The sequence below is a fragment of the Atractosteus spatula genome, chromosome 14 (genome assembly GCF_055471065.1).
Source record: "Atractosteus spatula isolate fAtrSpa1 chromosome 14, fAtrSpa1.hap1, whole genome shotgun sequence".
In the NCBI taxonomy this organism is placed as follows: Eukaryota; Metazoa; Chordata; class Actinopteri; order Semionotiformes; family Lepisosteidae; genus Atractosteus; species Atractosteus spatula.
In genome coordinates this window covers 24300693-24327673 of record NC_142719.1, presented here as the reverse complement: position 1 = coordinate 24327673, position 26981 = coordinate 24300693, and the positions used below count along the sequence as shown (strand labels likewise).

The 26981-nt window shown below is 34.8% G+C and overlaps 1 long non-coding RNA gene across 1 annotated transcript in view; it reads left to right on the top strand.

The window, feature by feature from the left end:
* Nucleotides 1-26607, top strand: part of LOC148820942 (uncharacterized) — a 203758-nt gene extending 177151 nt beyond the window's left edge. The window contains exon 3 of the long non-coding RNA XR_016094139.1: nt 25038-26607. This is a non-coding gene — a long non-coding RNA (uncharacterized LOC148820942). The remainder of the gene's footprint in view (nt 1-25037) is intronic.
* The last annotated feature ends 374 nt before the right edge of the window (nt 26608-26981 follow it).

The following is a 26981-nucleotide window of genomic DNA, read 5'->3' as shown; positions in this document are numbered from 1 at the left end:
TATTGAGTTTTTATGAAACACTGGAACAAGAATAACCCTGTTTTGATATTTCCAGCTTCTTTTTTAACTTGCAGGTTCCATTTTCTTTAAAAAAATCTTCCTTAAAATAATAAATTTTAAAACCTTAAAAAGGGTTTTTGATTACAAAATTCTTTATTCCAAAATCTTAATGTATTAGTTGTTTAAGCTCTAATTTCTGTTGCTATTATTATATTATAACTTAATTGTTTTTTTATGTATAGTGTATAGCACAGAATGACTCACTTTTGTTAGCCCTTGTCCTCCATGATTTCAGTATAAGTGGAGGTCAGCTGCAGTGAAGACTGTTTTTTATGGTGAATGATGAGTTTTCTTCTTATTTCATTTTGAAGTCATGGTGATTACTGAAGCTTCTTTTTATCCTTTTTCAGTTAATTCTGCCCCCCACTTCTGTATTGACTTGCAGATTTAACACATGTTTAAGGAATGTTGAACAGGATCCAAGTTTTCTTTTAAAAACTATGTAGGAACTTTTTTTCATAATACTCCACACACTTGTTAAGATACATTTATATTGTGCCTTTTTAGTTCAACTCGAGGAATATTTTTTCCATAGTTCTTGCTGTTCATGCAGCTACATTTTTGATTATTGTATTTCCATGACTTTCTTTGGTTTTCTGCAAGGTACAATGTGTACAACTCTGAATACATATTTCAAAATAGAAAATCTATTGGGAAGAAAGATGGAAAAAACAAAAGGAGTAATCTGAGTGAAAACTGAAAGTAATTACATTGACCTACAATGTTCATAGCCTGCAGAGTGGTATGTTGCATAAGCTATTTTGATCCACTGAATCATGGCTCCAGTCTACTCACAATTACAAGATGAAACTGTTTTTAAACACAGCACAAGTTCCTCATATGACAAACTGAACGTCTGTCCAACAGCTGTGTAGGAGCAAACATCACTCAAATTCACTCTATAGTGTTGTGTACACCTCATAATGCTTTAGTGCAGTTCGTCTTAATAACCTAGATTCTCATTGTCTGCTAAACAATAAAATGAACTTTTTTCATCTAATGATATCCATTTAAATTGAATGGATTCTCCTACAATGAAAACTTTTTTTATAGCCGAAATAAGACTTTTGACTCCCTAAGGTAACAATGCAGGAGGAGCAAAAAAAAAATTGGAAAAAGAAAAAAAATGTGCTGCTGTGTCCAGGTGTCCAGAGACCCAAACGATTCTATTTAGCATAAGGCCAAAAGAAAAAGTGAATTTAGCCTGCCCCGGTGAGAGATATACAGCGGGACAGAGAAAAGAAAAAGAGAATAAAATGAAGGGAAAACGATGGCTTTACACTCTCATCACAATCCCCTCCGGGACTGTTGCTGGAAGGTTTTCTGGCTTAATTAGCCAGAAAAATATAAAAATAACAGGAGCATCTCTTAACATCATAAATAATATTAATTTAGGAATATAAACATATTATACATACTGTATATGGCTGGTAGTGGTAGCTAAGATAAAAAAAATACAAAACAGTATTTCACTTTCTTCATGAACATTTTATGCATCAAAGTCTTTAACTTCGTCACTTTCTGTGGATATTTTGGAAAAGTTTTAAAGTGCTCATTCTGACTACAGTATATTTATAAAATGTTTACTACTTTATAAAATTCTATAATGTTTTGACCTTTTCTATGAATACTTGCAATAACTGCAGTAAAAAAAATGTATGTTTTAGAATCCACTTAATAGGGAATGTAATATGGAATCACGTAACTAAAGAAATTAATAACAATATTAATTTAAGGATCTAAATATAATATATTCATATAGCTGGTAGTATTACCATGTTCCACTTTCTTTGAAAACATCTGCATCGATGTCTTTGACTTATTCACTCATTATTACTTTGGAAACATTTTGGCCTGTTTGTTTCAGCTATGTTTCCGAGCAGGGTGTTTGTACAGAGGGTTTAATGCATGTCTTTCGGACCCCGGCGGTCTGTGTTTGATTCCCGCTTAGGTCACAAGTCATTCTTCTAACAAAGACTCCTTTTTTAAAAATAAAATACTATGTAGCAGTATAGTAAAAGTATACTATAGCAATATTATAGTAATAGCAATAAAATGAGCAAACTTGAATACTGTCAACAGTGGGAGTAAAAACCAGTTCAACCAGTTTAATTCAGTTAAATTCAAAAATACTTTATTCATCTCAGCAGGGCAATTTAACACAAGCCTTAACAACATGCCTTAAAACAAAATTGTATATATTACAATTATAATTGAGAATAACTAGGTGGTATTAAAAAGACCACTGAAACTGAACTATAATAAAATATCTGATCATTATTAACATTATCAATTCATTACTAATAGATAATAATTTCAAACTTCTTGTATTTTGTTCAGTGTCATTTGCCTTCTCTGTTTCTCATAGCCTTCTATTTCTTATTAAAATGCTTATTTATGAGACACAATGTTTCAATAACTTTGCGAACAAATGACACAAAGCATTCAACCCACAGGCATTTTGAAGATCATCATTTGTGAACATTTTCACAACTTTTATTTAAACAATATCTAGTACCTGGTTGCATTTTTAGAAGCCTTAATTTGAATAAAGCAGATCCCAGGTGTAAGGCGAGAATTACAGTAGAATTTGAAAGCTACTTTATGTATGTACAGTATGATCATATAAAGCAGAATAACAAAAACCCATTGGGTTCAACCTCTCTTTAATTTGTGTAACCTTGTATTTTCTGTTTTTACTCGCATAAGAATAAACTACATATGAAATTCTTTTGACAGATGGAAAGATGTTCTGTGCTCAATAGCTTTATCACCATAGCACGCATTATGCTGAATTTTTTATGCATCAGTCGAAGCGGTCTAAAATCTCTCAAAAATATAAAGAATGTAACATAATACTGTACGACACAATGTATTTAATTTCTTAAAGAAAGTCAAAAATAAGAAACAATAACATGTCTCTTCCTAAATTAGACATTGCATGACTTTAAAAGCTATAAAAAATAGGTTTAAAAAGTTAAAAAACACTTTTGTCTTCCTTGTGATCAGCGTACAACCTTTGTGTATGCTGTAAGTTTTATTTTTACTTTTTAATTAAATGTTTAAACACAAACACTTTAATTTTGTAAACGCAACATCCTGTAGTGTGAAGGAGATCAGCAGATCTTTTAGTAATAACATGAATGAATGAACTGGAAAGAGCACAAGAGGTATTGTTTTGTGCCATCCAGCTAGCGCATTATAACCTCACAACAGGGGGAAGGAAAACTGGGTGTGGGCTTTAATTTTGCTCTCCTGGTTTCAAGAGGAGAATGTGATTTTTTTGTGTTTTGTGTTGCGTTGGCAAAATTATTTCAACTTACACCTTTCACAAAGATTGAAAAAAGAAAATTCACCTGCTTTACGTGCATAATAAGTGGTATTTAACTATCTAAAACTATTTTTATAGCTTTTAAAGTCATGCAATATCTAAGTTAGGCAGGGACATGTCATTGTTTCTTTTTTTTTTCAAAATCAACTCCCCCATTTTCACCTTGCCGTAACTATAATGGGGATGTAGCATATTTGGGGGCTTGTTCAGGATATTTGATCTGTTTTGTGGAGCCAATATTTTTTCCTTGGTTCATGAACTTGGGGTTGTTTTAGTTTGTAGTGGTCCTTTGTATTATGGGTAATTGTGGTGTCCATCATGGCATTCAGTTTAGAAGATTTTACTCTGCGCCCAACTTTGGAGCAGTTTGAGAAATGTTGCAAGGCAGATATTTTCTTGATTAGTGGATTTTAGTCTCTCAGTTTACTGGGGATATATCAGAAATTGAGGAAGGGAGACAACCCCCACCCCCCAGACAGACATAGATGATAAAGGGGATAAAAAGTCATTCAAAAGAGTGCAGTGTGTTAACACAAAATCTGCTAACAGATTATAAAAGCAAGGTGACTTTCTGCTCATTTAGATGAAAGCTACAGTACACTCAGACAGATTTTAAATTCTTGAAACAACATTAACTTTGTCAAAACTACTAAAAACTACAAAACTACAGCTACTTTGCAAGCAGTACAAGACTTCTCAAAAGGCACCTTTTTCTCTCGTGCAAACTCATAAAAGGTTTATTTTTTATCATTTTGAAAGTTGGACGATATGCCTCAGGGATATATGCCTCATTCATAGTATAATTAAAAAGCCCCCCACTGGGTCTCATCTCCCAATGTTTCACACACACGAATCCCATGAAGTCAGATCCACAGATATACTGAAACAGTAGCATACACATCAATGAACTGCAGTGTGATCGTATACCATATAAATATACTGTAGGCATCCTCTCACGAGGCACCAATAAATGTAGGGGTTTTGTGCATTTACTGGGACAATTATTAATTGTAGCAGTAAGTCACAAAATGGCTATTCTTTGATGGCTATTAGAATCAACCTTGCGGGATAACAGCAACGCACACACGGATACTAATACACGAGAATACATTTATTAATACATAAAAGGTGCATATAAACATAACAGATCTTATTTTGAGGGTTAGCAGAATACAAAAGGTATATATTCAGTCACGAAGAGTTACAAACCAAGAGGGACATACATACAGTATATCATTCATTTAGACCATTTCGTAAATGAACTTGGTTACAACTTCTACACTAGATACTCAAAAGCAAGTACATAACTCATAGGAATTAAATTAAAAGGTTGAGGTAACAATTGAATTATCGAGTTGTAATGCAGAATGTTTAATGCTCATCCAATCTGTGGGGATTCAGATCTCCTGCGGACACAAAGAAGCAGTGGCAGGCTGTTGCTGTGTCTAATCGGCGCTCTCTGGCTCGGTGCCAGGCAGTACTGTTGCGACTTGCGACGTGGTGGGAGAGATTCCTGCTGCGATGCTCTAGCAGTGGGCTCTCTGAAGACCGGCTACTTAGTTCTGGCTTACTAGCAGAGTTGTGCACAGGAGAAAAGTTACTGCGGGTCCATGCAGGTCACACTCTTTAGACAGGAAGAAGACTGGTTCATTCCTAATGTAGCGCTAGTCCTGAATACTTAGATTCAGCTGTCCACAGTTCCGACCGTAGTTCATTTGTTGATCAGGTGAGCATTTGCAGTGGGTTCACGAGGCTTGCTGCTGGGCTAACCTTGGGTGGATCCTTTGGTTACGCAAAGGAAAGTCCTGCTACTCAGACACACTGGCCGTTACGTGATTGTCCGAGCTGAGTCTGAGGATGTCCAGGAGGAGCTGAGTCTGAGAATGTCCAGAAGGCGCCCCGAGGAAGTCCTGTGCTGCCTGTTTTACCTGGAGGAACTACGGTCGTTCAAGTTTCGTGGGCATTCAAGACCCACGTGGGGTTACCCTGCCCTACCAGTTCCTGATTGGCTGAGGATGAGTAACAATGCACTCTGACCTTAGGGTTGTAAACAACTTGGGATGACTCTCCCTTGCAATCTCCCAGACAGTAAGGCGCCAGAGATGACCATTTATTAGGGTTGCTGGAGAATCTCAGCTTTGGGAGTTGTTCCTTATCAGGACACTCTATCAGCTAGAAAAACACCTGAAATGTGAACCAAATGGAATGGCCTCTCTGTATCAAGCACCACTGAGATGAGAGACAGAGGGACTGGCAAGGGAGCAGCAAACTTAATTCCTGTATTTTAATAAGCCTTGCCGCTACAATACTGTATATACAGTATACCATATGGTTTTAAAGCCACCACAATATAGTATATGTGAAATATTTTTCTTAATTAAAATTTAAATTGCTGATTTCTCCTTGCTGAAATTTACGTTAAGACAATATAGATTTTTTAATGCAGATGTAAACCTGAAAGAGGAGCATCGCATTCACAACAAGGTATAATAAACTATTTTATATATCCGTCTATGTAAAAATATGTAAGGATCGCTCTAAAGGTTAATTCCAAGCTGAAAAGACAAGACTCAATGTGTCTCCTATATAACTCTTCATCTTACAACTCATCCATGGTCATTTATTATTAATATTATTAATAATATATTCCATATTGCATTTAAATTGGAGCGTTTTTACAAGTTTAAAAAGAGGCAGTACACAATATGTCTCCACTATAACTACTCAGCTGACAGAAAAATTCCCCCAGAGCCACACATTTCATTGTTCACTTTTCTGTAATCTGTACAGAACTTTGACATCCCATCAAGGTTTGGCACCAATAAACAAGGGGAACTCCGCGGACTTGTTTATTTGAACTAAACTGTGGTCCAGTAAATAATGTACAGTATATTGCTTTCGGCAATGCTTCAAGTTGGATGTACACTATATATAATGTACATTACAGTTGTTTAATCCGATAACGAGCGTATTCGCAGAAAAGGTTAAAACGATCAATTTTCACAAAGTATATAAATGTACAGTAATATGGTCAGAAGGGACACGTAAAAACGTTTCGAAATAACCACATGTAAGACTTTGATGCTTAAAATGTTTAGGGAAAATGGAATATTGGTGTGTATTTTTTCTTTAAAATACCAACACCAGCAATATACAGTTTACATAATATGTTTATGTTCCTAAATTAATATCATTTATGACCTTCAGATGCATTATGCTCCTATTCTTTTTATGCTCAGCTACTAAAATTTTCCTTTAGTGGTATAATTACATATAAGTATTCACTACTAAGTGGATTAAAATGTGCACAGTAAAGAGATTAAATGATTAAATCTTTTCACCACAGACCTATGCACCACGAGTGCCCCCGTCAGTCATTTTGGCCAGCCAATCACGTACCGCGGTACAGCGCGGTGGCGCACGCGTAGATGCCCGCGGTACAGGTTTGTACCATGCATTTTGAATGGCTGCATCTGTAGCCACACACCTCAATTGCTAAAACCAAACCAGACCACAGGTTTTTGATGTTTATAGAAGGCAATGTTCTCCAAACTACTCTCTAATGATGTTCTAATCATTTGCACTTGTTTTGGTGCACCCGATTCTAATTTTAGGCATTTCATGCAATGATAAAGGTAGGGGTGTACTAACTTTTTCTGTTGATTTAAATAATACAAATGAGTTCAAAATGTAATTTTTCAATGTTATTTTTTGAATTAGATCACCTTTATCTATCAGTATTGTTGAAATGACGATCAAATAACATTTTGTCCAAAATTGTAAAAAGACAAACCTTTTCATGGAGTGTACTTACTTTTTCACGCTACTGTATGTCACAGCTGTGTTACAGCAGCAGCACCATGTATTTTTTTTATTTTGTATTATTATTACCTTGCATGTCAATATTTAAAATGGGTTATACTACTATAAAATATGAGTATAGCTTCTATATCACAATGAAGAGCAAAGATTCATTTGGCATCACATCTTCAACTGACATTTTAGGCAGTTCTGGAATATTCTGGAATACACCTATAATAGACATTTCAGAATCAGTTGCAAACAGTTAAGTAAATCCAGCCCAGACCTAAGGTACCTTTCCATAGTTTTGAAAAGGCCATTGTTTTTCACACTTTAAATAATCCATTTGCTGAATCCATTTCACGTCTCTTTATGGTTTTGGAGTTGGGTAGTTTCCCCTCCTCATATGTCAAAAATATGGTAGTGTCAAAAGGATATTAATTTGATTAATAAAAGTCCCTATTCCGTCAAGAGTTTGATCATACAACAGTTTTTCTTTTACCCAAAAAGATGTTTATTACTCACGTGCTTATTATTCCTAAACACCACAGACATGGGCAGATGCATCCCAATGCTGGTAATGATATAATGTAAGTGATTTAACTAGGGACTAATAAAGTTTTTGTTTTTTAACAGGATGGTATTCAACTTTGCTAACTTGGGTTTAAAACATCATTCGGTGAAGAAACTGTTATTTTTGCTTGCAGTTACTGTCACCATTTTCTGCATGTGCATTGTTCATGGATCCTCAACATTTTGGAGTTAATCAGGACCAACTGGAAATGTGGTAACATCAAGTCAGTTCTTGTCCCATCCTTGTTCTCTAGAAATACCTGAAATTCAAGCTGAATGAGTCAAAAGATCTGACTCATTTGAAAATGAAACTGAACACTGGAAGTAACACATTAACAAGACCTTCCTCTTATTTCATATGGTAGTGATTTAGACTATGGTGATAAATACCCATAATGGAGAGCTTGCAGACTGTAAACCTGACAGGAACAGTCATCATCATATGCTTTGCTCCATCTTTTTTTTATTAGTTTATCAAGACTTTTCAGGAAGGTTTTCCTCAGAGTTGGCTGGACTTCAGAAGGCAATAATAGTTAATCAGTGTCATAGATGTCACTTTTACCTCTGAACCTGAACCAGTGTGCTGTAGGAGGAACCATTCTTTGGATGAGATGTTAAAGCAAGGTCCTGACCACTTGTTCATTAAAATTCACTTGGTACTTTTTTTTAAAAAGAGAAGGTGGCTTAACTGTGGGGTCCTAACTAAATTCCGTTCTGCACTCATGCAATTGGGCTTACCTGAAGTTCTCCCATTAATTCAGTTTTCTGTAAAACTTCATTTTATGCAGTACTTGAGAGCTCTTTATTTTCAAAACTTGGAAAAATATTATTACTAGAGTTACAGATCCAGCCATTCAAAATGCGCAGAGTATGCTGTGTCAAAACCCCGTAGGCGTGGCGCATTACACCGCATGGAAATTGAAATATAGTAATGGTATCTGGAAGCATCTTGTAAAACCGCCTGGTGGAGCTAATAAAACTTAACGGCTCATGTACAGCATTTGAGCTGTCGCCAGAAAACCCAGTTTCGAATCCTGGTCACTCCTGAGTGACAGTCTTTTTCTAATTAAGAATTTAAGTTGTATACTCTTTAGACTTTTAATAATTCTAAACTGTGTATTACAGCATGTTAATCATTAAACATTAAAAAGTCAGTATATTTTATAAAAGCAAGATTGCTCAGTTAGGCAAAAGTACACAACTTTCCACCTTCATCATAAATATTGTAATTATGCATAAATATTATATGCATCAAAGTCTTTAATTTGATAACTTACATGGGTTCTGGTTTTAATGTGCTTGTTTTAACATTATTAAGCTATATTGTGTACTTCATAAAAAGTTATAATGTTTTATCCTTTTCTAAGATGTATTAAGAACACCGCTTGCTGTTACTGTAAAAAAACAAAAGTTGTACTGATTTAATACAACTTGATAGTAATATTAATATGGAGTCGTGTAACTAAGCAGCTAAAATATTTTGGAAACATATTTTGGACATTTTGAAAACATTTTGACATTCGTTTTGTTTTTAAAGCTTGTATTGTCTTACAGTGGTAATGGAGAACATACTGTACAGTATATTGAAACCGTACCATGACAGTGAAGACGTGTTACACCTTCAAGTAAGCCAGTGACTGTTGTTTACTATGTTGAGACGAGGATGTGTAACTCTGCGGAAATTATTCTGTACACTGAAGAGTTATAGAGCAGACACATTCTGTATCGCCTTATATACTTGTTAAAATGTTCTTATTTTGATGTGATACAGAAGATATTATTAATAGTATTAATAATGAATGACCTTGGACAGGCTGTAAGCTTTGTAAACGTCTGCATCAGTTTAACTCATGATTACATGAAAACATTTTGCCTACCCTTTTTAGCTACAGCTTAAATTGTTAAGTGGTGCGTTGGTGTAATGGGTTAGGCATATGCCATGCATGCCAGAGGTTGGAGGTTCAAACCCAGCTGTCACCATGAGTTTTCTTTCAATAAATAAACATTGCTTTGAAAAACTAAAATAGCAAATATTATGGATACTTTGGAACAGCGGGCGGCAAGACAGTATTTTGATTTTCCTTTGCGAACCGTATTAGCTACAATACTCTAATAAGTCCCTGATGCATACCATTCAAATTTCGAAATGATAAAAACTAAACTCAACTTTGTTGAGTTGAGCAAGAGACAAAAAGTACCTTTTGAGAAGTAGTGTACTGCTTGCAAAGTAAAAGATTTTGACAAACAGAGCAGAAATTAAATTGAGCAGAAAGTCACTTTGCTCTTACAAGTGGCTCTGTTAAACAGAGTTTATGTTAACACATCACACCATTTGAATGAGTTTTAATCAACTTTGTCTGTCAATGAAAAAAATGACCAGGGGCACTTTTCCTTCCCCCTGGTGCAAGCTGACAATGTGAGAAATGGGTTTTTTATTTTACTGGGAGTGTGAACATTGAAGGAGCACTGGGATGTAAAGTGAGACTAACACAGTATCATTACTGAGATGGATAGTTTTAGCAAATATGTTGACAAATAACTGAATTTTTGCTAGATAAAATTGTAACCAGCTGTTAATCAGCTACAGTATGTGACCTTGCCCACTTTCAATTGTGGGAAAGAGGTTTATTGGGCAGTGTAGTGACCATAGAGTGTTTTAATACTGTACAGTATAACAGTATAAAGCAAGTGTGTTTTTTTATGTTTGTTATCGCTATTCTTGCAAGTACATTTTGTATTCAGTTTGCTTCTATGTGTTAGCTGGTGGGCAAACATTTGAGGTGAAAATTCTTCCACAAGGAGTGTACCATTAAAGCAGAGAAGACCACACCAAACTTTTTCGGCTCTGTATGTCACTCAAACCATTTCTCTCTGACACTTTCTTTAGTCAAAGAGGTGGGAACACGCCTCCCCCATCCCCCTTCCCTCTGCCTCCTCCCTCACCTGTTCCCATTTTTAACCATTCTGTGTCCGAATCGCAGCAGTTGAGAGAGAGTAGGGAGTAGGGAGAGCGAAAAAAAGTGAACCCTGATTTTTTGATAGTCAGATTTAATGTACAGTATGTTTGAACACAGTCTTGCAAATTAATGTTTTCGCAAGATGTGGAAGTGCAACAGTTTATCACAATGCAAATTGTAATACTAATTATTGATGACTCATAGTTTATGCACCTGAAGCCTGACTTTATTTAGATGTATATAAAATATTGAACTGTGACATAACAGTCAGAAATACAATCGGCGTACTAGATATTGTTTAAATAAAATCTGTGAAATGTTTCACAAATCACGATCTTTAAACCTGTAGGCTCTGTTATTTGTTATTTGTTTCAGGTTATGAAAACTGAGAAAAAAATGAATCTGAAAAAGATACAATAAGCTTGAAATTCTTATTATTGAATTAATACTGTTAATAATGACCAGAGACATTATAATAGTTTCAGTGGTATTTTTAATACCGCTTTGTTATTCCCGATTCTAATTACCATATATACGATTTCGTTTTAAGGCTTGAGGCATCTGTTAAATTGCCCCACTGAATAAAGTGTTTTGAATTAAACAGGTTGAACAGTTGATAGTATTCACGTTGGCTAATTCACATTTCATTATTAATATAACTTAACATTGAATATGTTGTAATATATATACAAAAAACATGTTACTATAGTGCACATAAGAAGAAGTAATAGGTTTATTTCATGGTGAAAAGAGAAGAGAGAAAACACATCGTTTTGGCTGTGAAGCCTTCAACATGCGTCAAATTAAAAATAAAACGTGTTTACAAAGAAAGTGGATTACAGTAATACTACCAGCTATATAAATAGATATATTTAGATCCTTTAATTAAAAACATTTAAAATTTCTTTAGATAAGCAATTCCATATTATATTCCAAATTTAGCGGATTCTAAAACGTATGAGGTGTTTACTGCGATAAACGAGCACAAGTATTCATAGAAATAGTTAATCACTTAACTCACTTAACTTGTTGTGATATTTAGAAATACCAACAAATTCAATATAGTGTCGATAATATTTACTATTTTCGTTTTTCAAAGAAATGTTTATTTGTTAAAAGAGAACTGGGTTCGAACCCCCAACCTCCAGCACACAAGATGCCGGTGCCATTACACCAACATGGCGCTTCACAACTTAAGCTAACTGAACAGGGCAGGCAATAAGTTTTCAAGTTATCACGGGTGAATGAATCAAATTGATGCAGCTGTTTACAAAGAAAGTGTACTACTGTGATAATTTGAGCTATATGAATATAAATATATCGTTATTAATTTCTTTAGATACACGATTCCATATGATATTCCCTATTAATCAAATTCTAAAAAGTATGTGTTTTTTTACTGCGATAACTAGTGCAAATATTCATAGAAACAGTTAAAATATTATAACTTTTTATGAAGTATATAAACTTATAGTCAGAAGGAGCACATAAAAACTTTTCCATAATAACCACAGTATGTAACCAAATGAAAGACTTTGATGCTTAAAATCTTTAGGAAGAAAGTGGAATACTGGTGTGTATTTTTTATTTAAACTACCAGTAACAGCCATATACAGTTTACATAATATGTTTATGTTCCTAAGTTATTATCGTTGACCTTCAGACACATTGTGCTCCTCTTCTTTTTATGCTCAGCTACTAAAATTTCCCTTTAGTTGTAAAATTCCATATTAATATTCAATATTAAGCAGATTAAAACATGCACAGTAAAGAGATTAAATGTTTAAATCGTTTCACTAACAACCAGTGCACCACAAGTGCCCCTGTCGGTCATTTTGGCCAGCCAATCACGTACTGCATTACAATGCGGTGAACTGTAGATAATTTTGCGCAGTACAGGGTTGTACCGTGCATTTTGAATGGCTGTATCTGTATATGAAGCTGGCAATATCTATACAGCTAATGGAATACTAAAATTGAGTAAAAATACTTACCCACTTGGGATTTACACACTAACACATTTCCCTGACGTCTCACCCATTATGATTCTGTACAGTACAATGAATGTAAAAGAAACATTTAACTGATTTAGTGCAACACTTTAAATTTTCTTCCTCAAATTCTCTTTGCTTCAGTTCAGGGGATTCTGACATGGTATCCATATTCTTTATTATTTTTATGTACTTTCCATTAAATGCTAAAATGGTTCATTTTCTTCAGCTTCTTAGTGTAGGACATTCCCTGTCTGGACTGATTCCAGATCAGCAATGTGTTTTCTGTCACATGTGGAGCAAACCTTTATACAATATTCTGAATGAGACCTAATGAATACAACTTCCATACTTGAATTGCTGAATCTTTAAGTCAAGCTACAGAAGGTGAATCTGAAGAAAGCATAGAACAAAAAAAGCACAAATCATTTGCTCTGCTAGTAAACCAATTATGACATTGTCCTTCAAACAAACTTGATGATGGAAGCACCACCCACGTGAGTACTATAAAGTTAAACGAGATATATAAACAGTGACATGTATAGTATTTTTGTGCCAGAAAAAAAGGCATCAGCTTGAGAGTTTGTGTTGAAAGTCGTCTTTATTTCATATGCATATGGAAGTCTTGCGTTGTGTGGCACAAGACTTAAAAACCAACGTTTACAGTGCTCTTTTATATAGTGAACAAACAATACAAGATAGACCCACATGACTCTCTGTTTGCCTTATGGCTATACATGGTCATTCTAAAAAGCTGACCATTACATATATATATATATTGCGTGACAAGCAGCCCCTTCTGCTGAATAAACCATTTGTTCCAGGAGAGGTCACTCTGTCATTTCCCTGAGAACTATGTCAGCTGTGCGTAAAGACATCATGTGGCTATGTTATCTTTTGAGACCAGATATCCTGAGACAGATTTAGTAAAATATAACTATAAATATATAAAAAATCTAAAGATACATAGTTAACAAAATATAATACCAACTTTTAGTAAAAACTTTTAAGTTAATTCCCTCAGTATCAACAAATTGAGATATTTCATTGGTTAGGAATGTTGTTTATCCAAGGTACCTCAAGCCATAACTTCTTTAGCTGTCTTTAAAAATGAAGCCCACTGTGGATATTACCAAAAATGATTTGTTCCCTCCCTGGTTTCCTTTCGAACCTTACACAAAACATTAACTTCATTTTATTTTTTAAATCTTCATTTGAAATTGTTGTAATTTTAATTCTAGAAAACTGTAATAAGTGTCTGTTCCAAAATCAATACACTACTATATTTCTTGGAAATTAAAGTGGGCAGGACAAATGCATTTATAAACAGGTATGAAATTTAGCTTCAAATTGCCTTATGTTAGTGCTCTGGTTTCCAATTACTAATATATCTAATTATAACAATTTAGAGTTTATTTAAAATTGTAATGATTTTTTATTTTCGTTTTCAAAGGTCAAAATGAAGAAATATGGCCTTCTGAAGAGTATAGACTTGCATTTGATTGAACTGCATTTGAGCATTGCATTTGAGCTGAACCTGGGCTTGCTTCAGAAAGGGATGTACTGTTTTTCAAGAGTCAATGCTCTTAGTTTGAAGTTTTTTTTGCTACAGATTTCTGAAATTCAGTGAACAGAGAGATTCTGTTAGTTCAGCTTCAAATGCTCTTGAAAAGCCTCTGTTTTGTGTTCCTGTGAGTAGTTACAGACTATTAATACTTAATATTAGAATACATTTTAGATAGTGCGTAATTGCTAATCTGTCTTTTATGGATCCAAACTAATTAAATATTCATTTTCACAATTGTAAAATTCTGTTTATATGTGTCCAGCTACTGAACAATTAATATATGTAACTTTTTTTTCTAAAGACAAGCTTTTAGTTCTTTTTTAAACTTAATTTGTAATTTGTTTCTAACCACATCTAACCAAAGTTAAAACTTTTTAATGGTTTAAGAGTATGTATTAGGTAGCTCTGTTGGCTGTTGTTGGCTTCCTACTAACTTGGAAATGATTTGGTCTTTATTATCATATTATTTCCTCATTTGTGTAAATTGCATTTACATCTGGTCTGTGTGTCTGGTTATGTAGTGTTAATGTTTCCACAAGTCCACCTGTAAAGAAGAAATCTGTCACTATTGTTTAAGAACTAATAAATAGACGACAAGAACTTGGATCCACAACGCTGCTGTTTCATGAGAGCCTTTCATACCATGTAACTTTCAGCAATGTTTCTGAGCTAGTTATTGTTACACCTCTGCCTGTAACTCAAGAAATTGGTGTAAACTCCTCAGACTCAGAGTAATTTTATTAATTTTATGCAAATTAAGAAGATTTTGGTCTGCTCTTTCACTGTTAAAAGGCTCCCCTTTTAATGTCGATACACTGGCCAAAGACTAACTAATAAAACTAGTTGAGGAACCGAACAGTATTTTTGCCAATAAAGATATTGAATAAGTAAAACAAAAGCTGCCATGAAAGCACACCCTGAAGCAAATATTATAAAGTCCCTGAATATTGGATTTAAGAGGACTAATTAACCCAAAACAAATTAGTTGAGATAAAGGCTTTTGTTTTTTCTGCTGGAAGATGAGGTATTGAGTTTATTCATTCTGTTTGAATAACTGTAAAGAATTAATTCACAAGGTATACGAGGAACTGTAAACAGAAGAGGTTACAAAGAAGAGGAGACCAATGGTATAACTCATTTTCTTGCTAATAGTCTGAGGCTGATCCTATTCATCTTGTTTCTTGATAGAAAGAATTCCCAAGTTTTTTTTAAAACTAATTGCTTTTCAAGGTTCAGTAGCACTTAAAAATATCCCGAATAATTTTATCTTGAAAAAAGAAATTCATATTAAATTATTTCTATTAGAGTTGCATGGTAAAACTGGTATACCGGTTCTTTAGTCACGCGGTATGTACCGTGTTACATTTTAGACCGTATTGGTACACTCGGTGATTTCCACCAATTTCTGTCAGCGGTTTTATTTTTTTCAATGTTAACAAATATTTTCTATTCTTTACATTCATAAAATCTAATTTGATTCAAAGAACAAAATGACTGCGATACAAATGTCATTAACTTTAAAAGGGTGAGTAAAAAAATGTATACTAAAGGTCATTCTTGCATATCATTGGTTAGTAAGTTTAGAAATATAACGTGATTTCGGAAATCATGCGGAAAGGAGTATTTGATGATAACACTGGGATTATTTTTCTTATTTCTCCTGAAAAACATGGTTATTCCTTAGAGTTGTCTTGCTGAGGCAATTCTAATTTCTAAGACTATCCATATATTTTTACGGAGAATCAGAGAAAATTATCATCAAATACTCCTTTACAAATCCATTGGTACAGTTGTTGTAATATTAGGGGTTGTTTAGCATTGACGTTGTTAATGGTACATGTTACTTATTTTCAATGACCAATTGGACATGTGCTGTTTTTTCTAGTTTTTCTGATTCTACTGTAACTGTAGTCGGAAAGGAAGTCTAGTCTTGATCATGTTTTTAATTCCATTACTACCATTAGACATGCTTTGATTTTTTTTCGTTTTTTGCAAGTAAGATTGTCTTAAGCTGTTTAAGTCAATATACAATGTCTTGTCTCAATGTTTTTAGCATAAATTGAGGATTCATTGAAGTTTTAGATGAAATAGCAAAAGGCAATCGAACATGCTGTTTCATAAGGTTGTGAATGTCAACTTTACTCATTGTAAAGAAAAAATGTTACAACTTACAAGCACTTGTCATTTTGAATTTTACATTATCTTGCTAAGCAAAATTAACCTCCAATACCTTGTGAAAAAGATTGAATCATTTAATGATTGACAAAAATCTGCGTGTTGTTAAATTGTTCTGTTACACTGTTCAGTGTTATTTCTAGTTCTTTGGTTCCAATAAAACAACAAAACAACATAATTTTCATTATTTTATTTTGTATACAACTCAAAATGCTTTACTAATCATGAAATCAAAATATGAGAGAGTCTCCATATACAGTATAAACATGCACAATAGTTCTCGGTATAGCATGGTACTAACTGCGGTATGTTTTCCAGAGGCGGTACCCAACCCTAATTTCTATTATCTACTTCTTTTATTCTATTTATGTTATCTAAAGCAGAATAAAACCCCTCTGATATGACAAAGTCCAATCATTGTATTTAAATTGGCTTGAATACTGAAATGTAATTTGTCATGTTGTAGCGTCATCAAACATAGCCTAAACAGGGGGTTTCTATAATTGGTACTTTTTGCTAATGTACCATAGCACTCTTGGGTTCACGTGGGTATGCGCCCTCACCACTGCCGCTTCAGGTCGGCCCCCAACCGCTGGGGACTTGAACCCGGGCCTCCAGCGTCACTCAACAGAGAACCAGCCAGTTGAGCTAAAGGGAAATTTCCCGTCAGCCTGGCGGCTGCGGTCCCTGCTATTCACAGGGAAGGGCGGTGATGTCACCGCGCTGGTAAGCCGGCTCAAACAAACTGCAATGTCCACCGTATGCGTTACAGTACTGTATGTCAAATCGCACTGGAAATTCCCAGGAGTTAGACGCGCATTGGTATTTACCTACTACGGAGAATTTCTGTGTTAGGTAACTGAAATTCTTAAATTCTGTGTTTTCAAGATGAGCATGCTTATTGGTTTTTTAGTGTTTAGACTTGATGTCATCAGTTCACCTTTTAGGAAAAATGAGTGTTTGAATCTTTTGCGGTTTTATATAAGAAATCTGTTTTAGGAAATTACATTGCCCATTCGGGAAATACATTATGCACTTTGCTGTTTTGGTACTATCACTTATTCATTGTGGCATATATAATATATAAAGGTTAATATATTGTAAATCGCCACCTCCCACCTTTATTGTCATCGGACCCATTACTATTTCAAGGTGCCACTCAGAACTAGGAACTGATAAGTTGTATCTTTGACCTTTTCCACACATTAGATATATGAACTATAGACATCTAAAATTAGTTTGGTAAATTCACATTTCACTTTGCCAATTGGTCAAACAACAAATATTGGAGGATGCAAACAATTTGTGAAAAAAAAAACTTGGGATTGCCTGAATAGAAACTGAACTCATAAAAAATAAAACTGAGCATTCCCAGGGACTGATTCATTTGTTTTTAAAGAATGTAGCTTTTCATAATTATTGTATCATCTAGAAAGTGCACATTGTAGAACCAGACTTATTTCAGGTATCCATCTTTGTTATCTGAATACCTGTATTTTTTAGTAGTTTTCATGATATGAAAATTTTGTTTTCAAATAATAACCAATTTAAAATCTCAGCACTGCAAAACAAGTTAGCTTGTCTGTTCCTGATTTTGTTCTTTTTTCCTAAAATAACTATTTAATCTGTACTGTTTAAAAAAGTTTGCTGTAAACCATGAGTCTCTTTACATAATTGCGTGTTATTGAATGTAACACAAATGTGTTTATTAATGCTGGAATACAATCATTTCTAGGGTCTCCGAGTCATATGAAAATTTCCTGCTACCTGTAAAGCTCCGCCTTATGCTGCTTTGAAGACCAGAGTTCAAATGTAAAGAAAGAAAATGACTAGAATGTATCATATAACCCCATTTTATCTCCATTCCACATTGATTAGTTAAAAGGTTAAAGCCTTTCACAAGTTCAAATTGCTCATAGTATTTTCTATAGCATTAACTGAACTATAAGGAATAGACTCCCTTTGACAAAATATACCCTTTTGTCTGCAATTATACCATCATATCAGGGAATTGATGGGCCCTTCAGCCTTGTTTACCATGTCACAAGAAGAATGGTGGGTGATGGGATCTTCTTGTGTTTTTAGAACTACTTCCTACTCATTCATCACATTTCAAGATAACTTTTGACTAGTACACTTGTGGCATCTATTGTTCTTATTCAAACATTGAGAAGAAATTGCCTGTGAAAACCATAAACCAAAATTATGACACATGCTTTTCTCATAACAGAGTACTTCATACTAAACCCTTAGACTGGGGTTGTCTTACATTCTTTATTCTGACTCTGGCAAACACAATCAACATGTCAAACACACAGGCAATCAAATTTATCATACCATAATCACAGCAGACCACCAGGGCTTTGTTAATATCTGACTAAAGAGGAGAATTCTCACACATAACATTTCTTTTCTCTTCTTGGTACTGCTTTGGTTGAAGATTGTATACTTATTAATGATATAATTTAACAAACATAAATTATTTTATCATTAAATTGGAATTATAATACTATTTCTATTTTATTGGAAGTTCTTGCCTGCATAATAATAAGAGCTTAGGTATAGCATGTCTCAATAACCTAATTTTGATCTTGTCTGTTTCTAGTAAGCATCACGTTAGACATTTTTGTTAATGAAATAAAGAATTGGATTTACTTCCCAAGAGCACAATAGTTATTTTCAAACCATTCTCAATCAGAAAAGTAAAGTAAATCAGGAAATTTTCTGCTTATAGATATACATGAAAAACTGAGGAGCAGGCTCTATTCACCAATAACAAAAGAAATTAATGTCAAATGTGGGTAGAGAAAAAGGTTTTCACTATTTCGGTAAAGAAAAGATATACAGTATAAGGCTCTCAGCACAACTAAGGAGCTAGTCCAAGTCAGCCTTCCCTTAAATGTGCTCTGTACATGTAACACCTTCAATGTAAATTAGTAGCTATGAAGCAAAACTCAGTGCAACACAGAAACATTCATGTTATATCTACTATTTTTGACAGGGGCTTAACGTTTAGCTAATGAACTGCTGAACTTGCAGGACTATCATCATACAACAGTGTTCTAGAAGAGATATTAAATAAGGACATAAGAAAGTTCACAAACAGGAAGAGACTTTTTTTCTACTGTAGCTTATTTGCTTGTACTGTATATAATTAACTTGTGGGTCTCATCCAGCCATTTCATGAAACACACTATGCTGTGGGCTAACAACATGGCTGGATAACTTGTTTCATATTCACAATCCTTTGGGTGAGAAAGTGCCTCCTTTGCCCTTTGATTTGTGTTTCACTGTTATTCTGAAGACATTCACTGGGCTGAATTTGTTAGTGCCTTTGAGGATTTTTAATACTTGTTTCAGGTCCCCTCATAGTCTTGCTTTTCAAGACTAAAAAGGTTCAGTTGCTTCACCATGTCAATGTAGGACATTCCACTAACCCTGGAATGTATCTAGGTAGCAAAATTGTACACAAAATGGTAAATTAGGGCTTACTAGTGCGTTATATACGATTTTAGCATAGCATCTCATAAAGGCATTTTGTTTGCTTTTTTAATTGAATGACAAATAAATCTCCATCATTATGAGAAAATCAGCCGTTCCTGTTAAGAGTCTAAATTGCAGCAGGACCTGAATTCTGGACTGGATGGCAGTCCATTTCAGGGGGCACACAACTGGCAGTTTAGAGGCACTAAAAACACTGTGAAGCTATACAGCACATAGAAGACTCAGGATCTCATGACCCGTGAGTCAATAACACTAACCAGCATATCACCGTGCTGTCCTGAATAATATGTGTAAAGAAAAATATAGCAGTTGGCATTCCCTTCTTTCCTGTCATTTTAAAAAAATACAGATGTGAAACTCAAGGTATAGATTATTACTAATTTCCCTGTTAAATTTCCAGAGAAATAAGGTAACTTTCTACAGCAGCATCTGGAGGTGGCTGATGAAGAACTGAATCTGAATTTCAGTACGTGTCCAGTGAAAAACCTGCCTTATAAAGGAAATATTGTGCTGTTGTGGCTCACATAGGATTGTATTATCAATACCACTATTTGTTTTTCGTGATGAAGGCTAAAATAAACTTTCACTTCCTGGTTGGGCTTCTCACACAATGTTTCAAAACTTGGAATTGAAATAACGAACAATATCCCCATTCCCCTGCAATACATGCAAGAATCCTACAGCTCTTATAAAAATCTGTGAAATACTTACAACAGAGGTTAGTATACCCACTGCCTTTCAACTTCTGAATAAAATTGCTACTATTGCTACTATTTTATAAGATGTATTGGACATTTTCTGAAAAAGGAAATAATTATGGTACCCATCTTCAAGAAGACTATGATTTTAAATAAGTGCAGTGCCTTGTTTCGTCATAGTCAAGGAGACTATAACTTCAAATCCAACTGTGTAGACAGTCTGATGTCATTTTGTGTATGTCTGCAATATACGCTCTCTTTATAATCTCATGTATTTTCTGAAAATCACTGCATCTGTATGGGCAGTGGTTTCTTATTGCACTTCAGTGCCTGGTTTCGCAGCACACTTGCCTGAGCATTATTTGCAGGTATAAAAACTTGAACATGTCATCACAGCCCTTTCAGAAATATTTAACCTTTCAAGTACCTTGTATTTGAAGAAAGAATCTTCAAAAGATTTCAAGGGAGGAAAAATAGTATGAATGATAGAAGTTACCAGTAATTTATTCATATTTTCTTTTTGGCATGCTCTGTGTTCTCTAAACAAAACCGTGACTCTTTTTCTTATTAAAAGACCATCTAAAGTTGTTGTCTATGGAAATACTGAGAGTTCTTCCCTCAGGCGGTCCAAACACTTGTTTACACTTTTAAACACACCACCGTCATTATTTGCAGTAAAGTGAAGTCAAGATATGTCACAGTAGTGAGGATTAGGGTTGTGAAATACCTCATTCTATGGGTTTCATTAAGTATTAAGACACAGACCAAAACCTTTTCGTCTTTTTTTTTACATTAAATTAACTAGATTACCATTCTCTGTATCCCCCAAGCTTCTGTTTGTAGCTTGTTACCCTTTGAATCTGAAAGGTCTATGGTATTTACTTTGGCACTCAACACTGTCATAAGTACGAAAGCCAAACCTATACAGTAGTGTGTGTGGTAAACATGGGGCCACATAATGATGGCTCTTTTATAGATTATTTGAGAAGATGTTGAAGTCGTTAACATCTTCCTTTTTAGGATTTTCCACAGGTTGACAAAAGCCAAAATATTCTATGACTTTTTGATGCAATGTACACTAGGGAACTAATGAGGCTGTAGTAGTAGTAGATAGCATAAAGGCAGCAGTGGAGACCTTTATATACTGTAAATTATTAACTTTTTTTAAGGAATAGTAATGGGATTTTTTAGCAATACATAATCCAGAATTCTTTGTAAACTAAAGTGGGAACAGACAAAATTAAAGAAATATCATACTTGCCTGTTGTTTATACTTGTCTTTTGTCTTATCATTCTCAGTATTACATTGTTGTATTTACTGTATATAACTCAAACTCACATAGTGATTTTTACTTATTTTCTCCAGTGTTAGATACTGTATATCTGGACATATGCTCATACACTTTTTCTAACTCCAAGTAAACTCTTGTTCTTTTTAAAAAATCATTGTATACTGTACATAAAGAAAGATCTTTTTATTTCTTATTTTCTTTTTGTCTAGCTACATTTACAGGCTTTTATTTATGTCAGTGCAAGCAGCTTTGAAAATCTGTTGTCAGCAAATTAAAAATGTTTCCATTTCTGTCTCCTTCTTTGCATAAGAAGAAAATTGAAATTAAAATATATTTTATTTTGCTATTAACTCCTGTTGAAAAAATGTCAACTTGATTAAATCTATGAGATTTATTAATCACATACACTCCTGCAGTATGAGATACCCTTGGTGAGGTTAAGTAGGAAGGCTCTCAGCAGAAGAGCTTTAATGATAAAAATAACTCCACATAATGCTCCTTTGCTTCTAAAGGAATTTATCTGCGATAGATTCTAGACATCTCAACTGTGAGAGAATTTGCGTTGATCTCAGGTTATATTCATTGATGCTCTTTATTACAGTGCTGTATTAAGTCTAAGGTGGCAGCTCCTATTATTATTTGTGATGCTTTCTACCTGTTCCATCCTAACTTAATGCCAATCAGTTTGTGTTGGCAAAAAACTGTTCTGGGCTAAATTAGTATGAGGCATAGCCTGAATCTGCCTGTATCCTGTAATCAGTTGACTGTACATTAGATTCTATCTTTCATATCAGGCGCTGAATAATCTGGGTCCATCATACATTACCGAAGTCCTTAGTGTATACACTCCTTCCTGTTGGTTTTGTTCAGCTGAGGCTGGTCCATTACTCATTATACCTAGGACTAAATACTGGGCTATGGGTGACTGTGCTTTTTGTGTTGCTGCACCATTTTTACGGGAAGCACCTGCTGTAACTCCTCAAGAGGCAGATTCTTAGGCAGTTTATAAATCTCAACCTAAAACTCAACCTTTTACTGGGGCCTATGTCTGATCATCTTACAGTTTGTCTTGTAGCTCAGTGGTAGAGCACATGCTTTGCATGTACTGTATGAGGCCCCGGGTTCAATCCTTGGCATCTCTGGCATGATGACAAAAAGTATGATGTGCAATGTTTTTCTTATTTTTTGTGATAGTATAATCTCTTCTTTTTTTTTCTTTTGCATTCTATTTAAATGTGCAGAAATGCTGGGTGTCCATAAACAATTTCCCTCAGGGTACAATAAAATCTTATCTTATCTATATCCAAAAAGGCTTTCTGCAATTTCTGCTTATTCTCCAATAAGGCTATCTTATTGTTTTATTTTATTTATTTTTTAATTGTATGTTTTTATAATTATGTACTGAACAACTAGGTTCAGAATATGGCTTTATAAATAAAAGTTCTTATTCTTAATCCTATTTTCTTTTGGTAGAACTTTAAAATAAATGAACCATTGGCAGGGCCAGTCTCCATTGAAAAACTGAACCAAATTTGAAATTGAATGTTTAGTGGTGGGCAGTACCACCTGTCTTTGTTAGCTGCACAATTTCAATGACTGATACAATGTCTTGCAGGAGGTTTTTTTAATGGGGTACTTTAGAAGGAGATCAGTTTAGGCTATAGCATCTTTTTTAAATATAAAAATCCTAATATAAAAAACATGTGGAAGGCTAAACCCACTTTGTGTTTCTCTCCTACAGTATGTAAGTATGGTTTCTATTTCACAGTTTCTCTCACCAAAATGTTTGCTGGTCTCTGCTCTTCAGGGACTGCTAGGTTTTTCATTCATACAGTACAAAGCTGTTGACTACTGCTAGATTTTGATATTGGTAGAATATGTGTAGCTTTGGGCTTTTTTGTAATCTACAAAATGTATTGTGAAAATGCACTGCAGTAGAGTTGCAAACCATAAATCTCCTTGAAAGTAGAGGTTTTCGCTCTCAGCTTTGGGGAATCAATGGAGCCTCCAGTGTCTTTGCAAATGCTTCTTAACAAATTTATAAGTGGCATGTTTTTAAAGCAGTTGAATCTAGAAGAAAAGGATTGATATTAAGCAAGATTTTCTAAGCAACTAATAAACTGCTATTTAACATAAATATAAAAAAATAGTAAACATTAAAATACATTAAAAAATGTGATACATTTTGTCTTTTTTACGTTGTCTTGTGGAATTATCCTGTACTTGTTCCTGTATCAAATAATGTTTACTTTATGAGGTTCCAACAAAATTAGAAACAAATAAGGCTTTTTAATCTTAAACAGTTTTACATCTTTAAGATGTAGGTTAATTTTTAGAAGAATTGTACTGAAGAATACAGTCGCTTTCATTTTCAAAATGGTTAATTTTCTCTTCCAAGATGCTGGCATGGGTGTAAGTTGTTGTGACTTTCAATAATTAAAATATTAAACAATATTTCACATCTTCAGTCTTCAGTGGAAAACTGAACAAAACTTTAAAATTTAGTGTTTAGTGGTGGGTAGTGCCTTAGTAAAAAACAATGCTGATAATCATTTTTGAACTAGTGGTTTAATGTATCATGCAAAGAACAGCAGAAATGGCGAGTCCACAGTTTGATTTTCATAAGATTGACTGTGACATTGAAAAGTGGATATGTTTTACTATTACAGTAGAGAAAGTTTAGTTATGTTTAATGTTTAATTGACGGATATCTTCACTGAATATTTGGCTGTTCTGTGGCTTATTCTGTGCCTGAGTGCTACGAAGAAACAGTGGCACAACCCAAGCTGCCTGGAAAAGAGTTAAATTCTTTGTTTACCACCTGTGGTACAAAACTTAAAACGTAAACCAACAGCAAGCCATAACCAGCCATCAGCAGATTTTAAAACAAATGGCCCTTCATGTAAAGCTCTGAAACACCTGTTTTGTAAGACCAGGAAACCAGATGGTCTGAGACAACCCTACAAGGGGGTGAACATCTGGAGGAACAGAGAACCCCTGGTGCCTGTGCTCACAGTCCTGCAGAAAAGGGCTGGCGTCTGAAAGATTCAAGCAAAGAATAAATAAATGAAAAATTTCTTTCTTTCAGGCCCTCCAGGAAAACGAGGGAGGGTAGGCAGAAGAGGTGATCCTGGTAAGCCTGCCTTTATTTCTGTCCTCCCACATTTGCAGGGGAATGCAATGAGCTGTGAATCTGAACATAAACAGTAGACAGTGGAACGTGTCCTACAGTATTGCCTTTTGCATAACTTTGCCAAAACATTATAGGTTTGGGTTGAGGTAAAGCAGCTATGGAGTCTGCTTTAATAAGCTTTTACTATACGAAATTCAATGCCTTTTCTAAAACTATGAAGCATTAATAATAATAATATTGTTACATGTCTGGTTTAGCACACAATTTTAACCCTTTAAAGAATATTAAATATTGAAGTTAATTTTGAACATAAGAACTTTGTTTATTGCTTAAAAATCCATGTATCAGGAAGCCTTTTTAAGACGTACAGAAATTTCTAATTGAAAAGCACTTGAAGAAAAAGTTGTTTGCATTTCAGAGAACAAATTTAACAAATAGTACTTTGACTACTATATCAGTATTATGGAGATCTCATAACACTCAAGTAAGCCAATATACAGTACACGTAAATCAGTCAAGTTCAGGATACAGTTAAAAGTAATGTAAATCTCTAAGCTATACATTTTGTTATTAGATGAGACTGAAATTCAAGAGATGGCAAAAAAACTGGTTAATGAGAATAGCCATAAATACACATTAAATAATTGTGGTTATGTGAATGAATATAACAATATGAAGCAAAAGTCTATAAGGTCTGTGCCTTGGAGAATGTCATTTTCTATTTATTTTTGTACAAGGACAGAAGCTTTTCTAGCAGTAACTAACAAGATTTTCAAAGTAAGGTTGTGATAAAGCTTACAAATTGTCTGTAATTATTAAATTGTATGCATTTTGCTCCAGAACTCTGATAATTGAGAGCCATCATTGCATAATTTAATGTTGGAGTTTAATGTTGTTATCATTTTCACTGTGTACATCCCCCCGAGCGCTAACATCAGAGATGCACTTGGCAAATTTTACAGTGCTATTATCCTGCAACCAAACACACAGCTGGATGGTCTTTTCATTGTCGCTGGCGATTTCAACCAGGCGAACCTCAGGACAGTTCTACTGGAATTCTAACAGCATGTTCATTGCCCAACCAGGGGGGAAAACACACTGGGCCTTGTTTACACGAATATCCATGATGTGTACAAGGCTGCTCCCCGACTCCATCTAGAACAGAAAGACCACATCTCCCTGCTGCTGATCCCTGTATACAAGCCACTCCTGAAAAGACCCAAACCAGTCACCAAACAAATAAAAGTGTGGCCAGAAGGAGTGACCTCAGCACTGCAGGACTGTTTTGATCACACTGACTGGAACATGTTCAGAGCTGCTGCATCATACGGGGACTGTTTGGACTTAGAGGAGTACACATCATCTGTCATTGGCTACATCAGCAAGTGTGCAGATGACGTTGTGATCACTAAGTCTATCACTATTAACCCTAACCAGCAGCCTTGGTTGAACTCAGGTCTATTCACTGCTAATGCCTCAAAATGCTGCATTTAAATCCGGCGACAGAGCGGCACTCAAAGCAGCTAGGGCCAATTTAACCACCGGCATTAGGAAAGCCAAATCAGCCTATGCCCTGAGGATTCAGGAGCATTTTGTGGACAAGGACCCAAGGCAGATGTGGCGGGGCATACAGACCACCACTGACTACAAGATTAGAAACAATGGTGTCGATGATAGGAATGTCTCCCTTCCCAATGCGTTGAATGATTTCTACGCACAGTTCGAGGCACTCCACACAACCCCAGCCATTAAAACAACGCCTCCCCCAGGCGACCAGGTACTGTCTGTCTCCATAGCTGATGTGAGGAGGACTCTGGCAAGAGTTAATACACGGAAAGCTGCAGGACCAGACAGCATCCCCAGTCACATGTAAAAGAGCGTGCCAGTGAACTTGTGGAG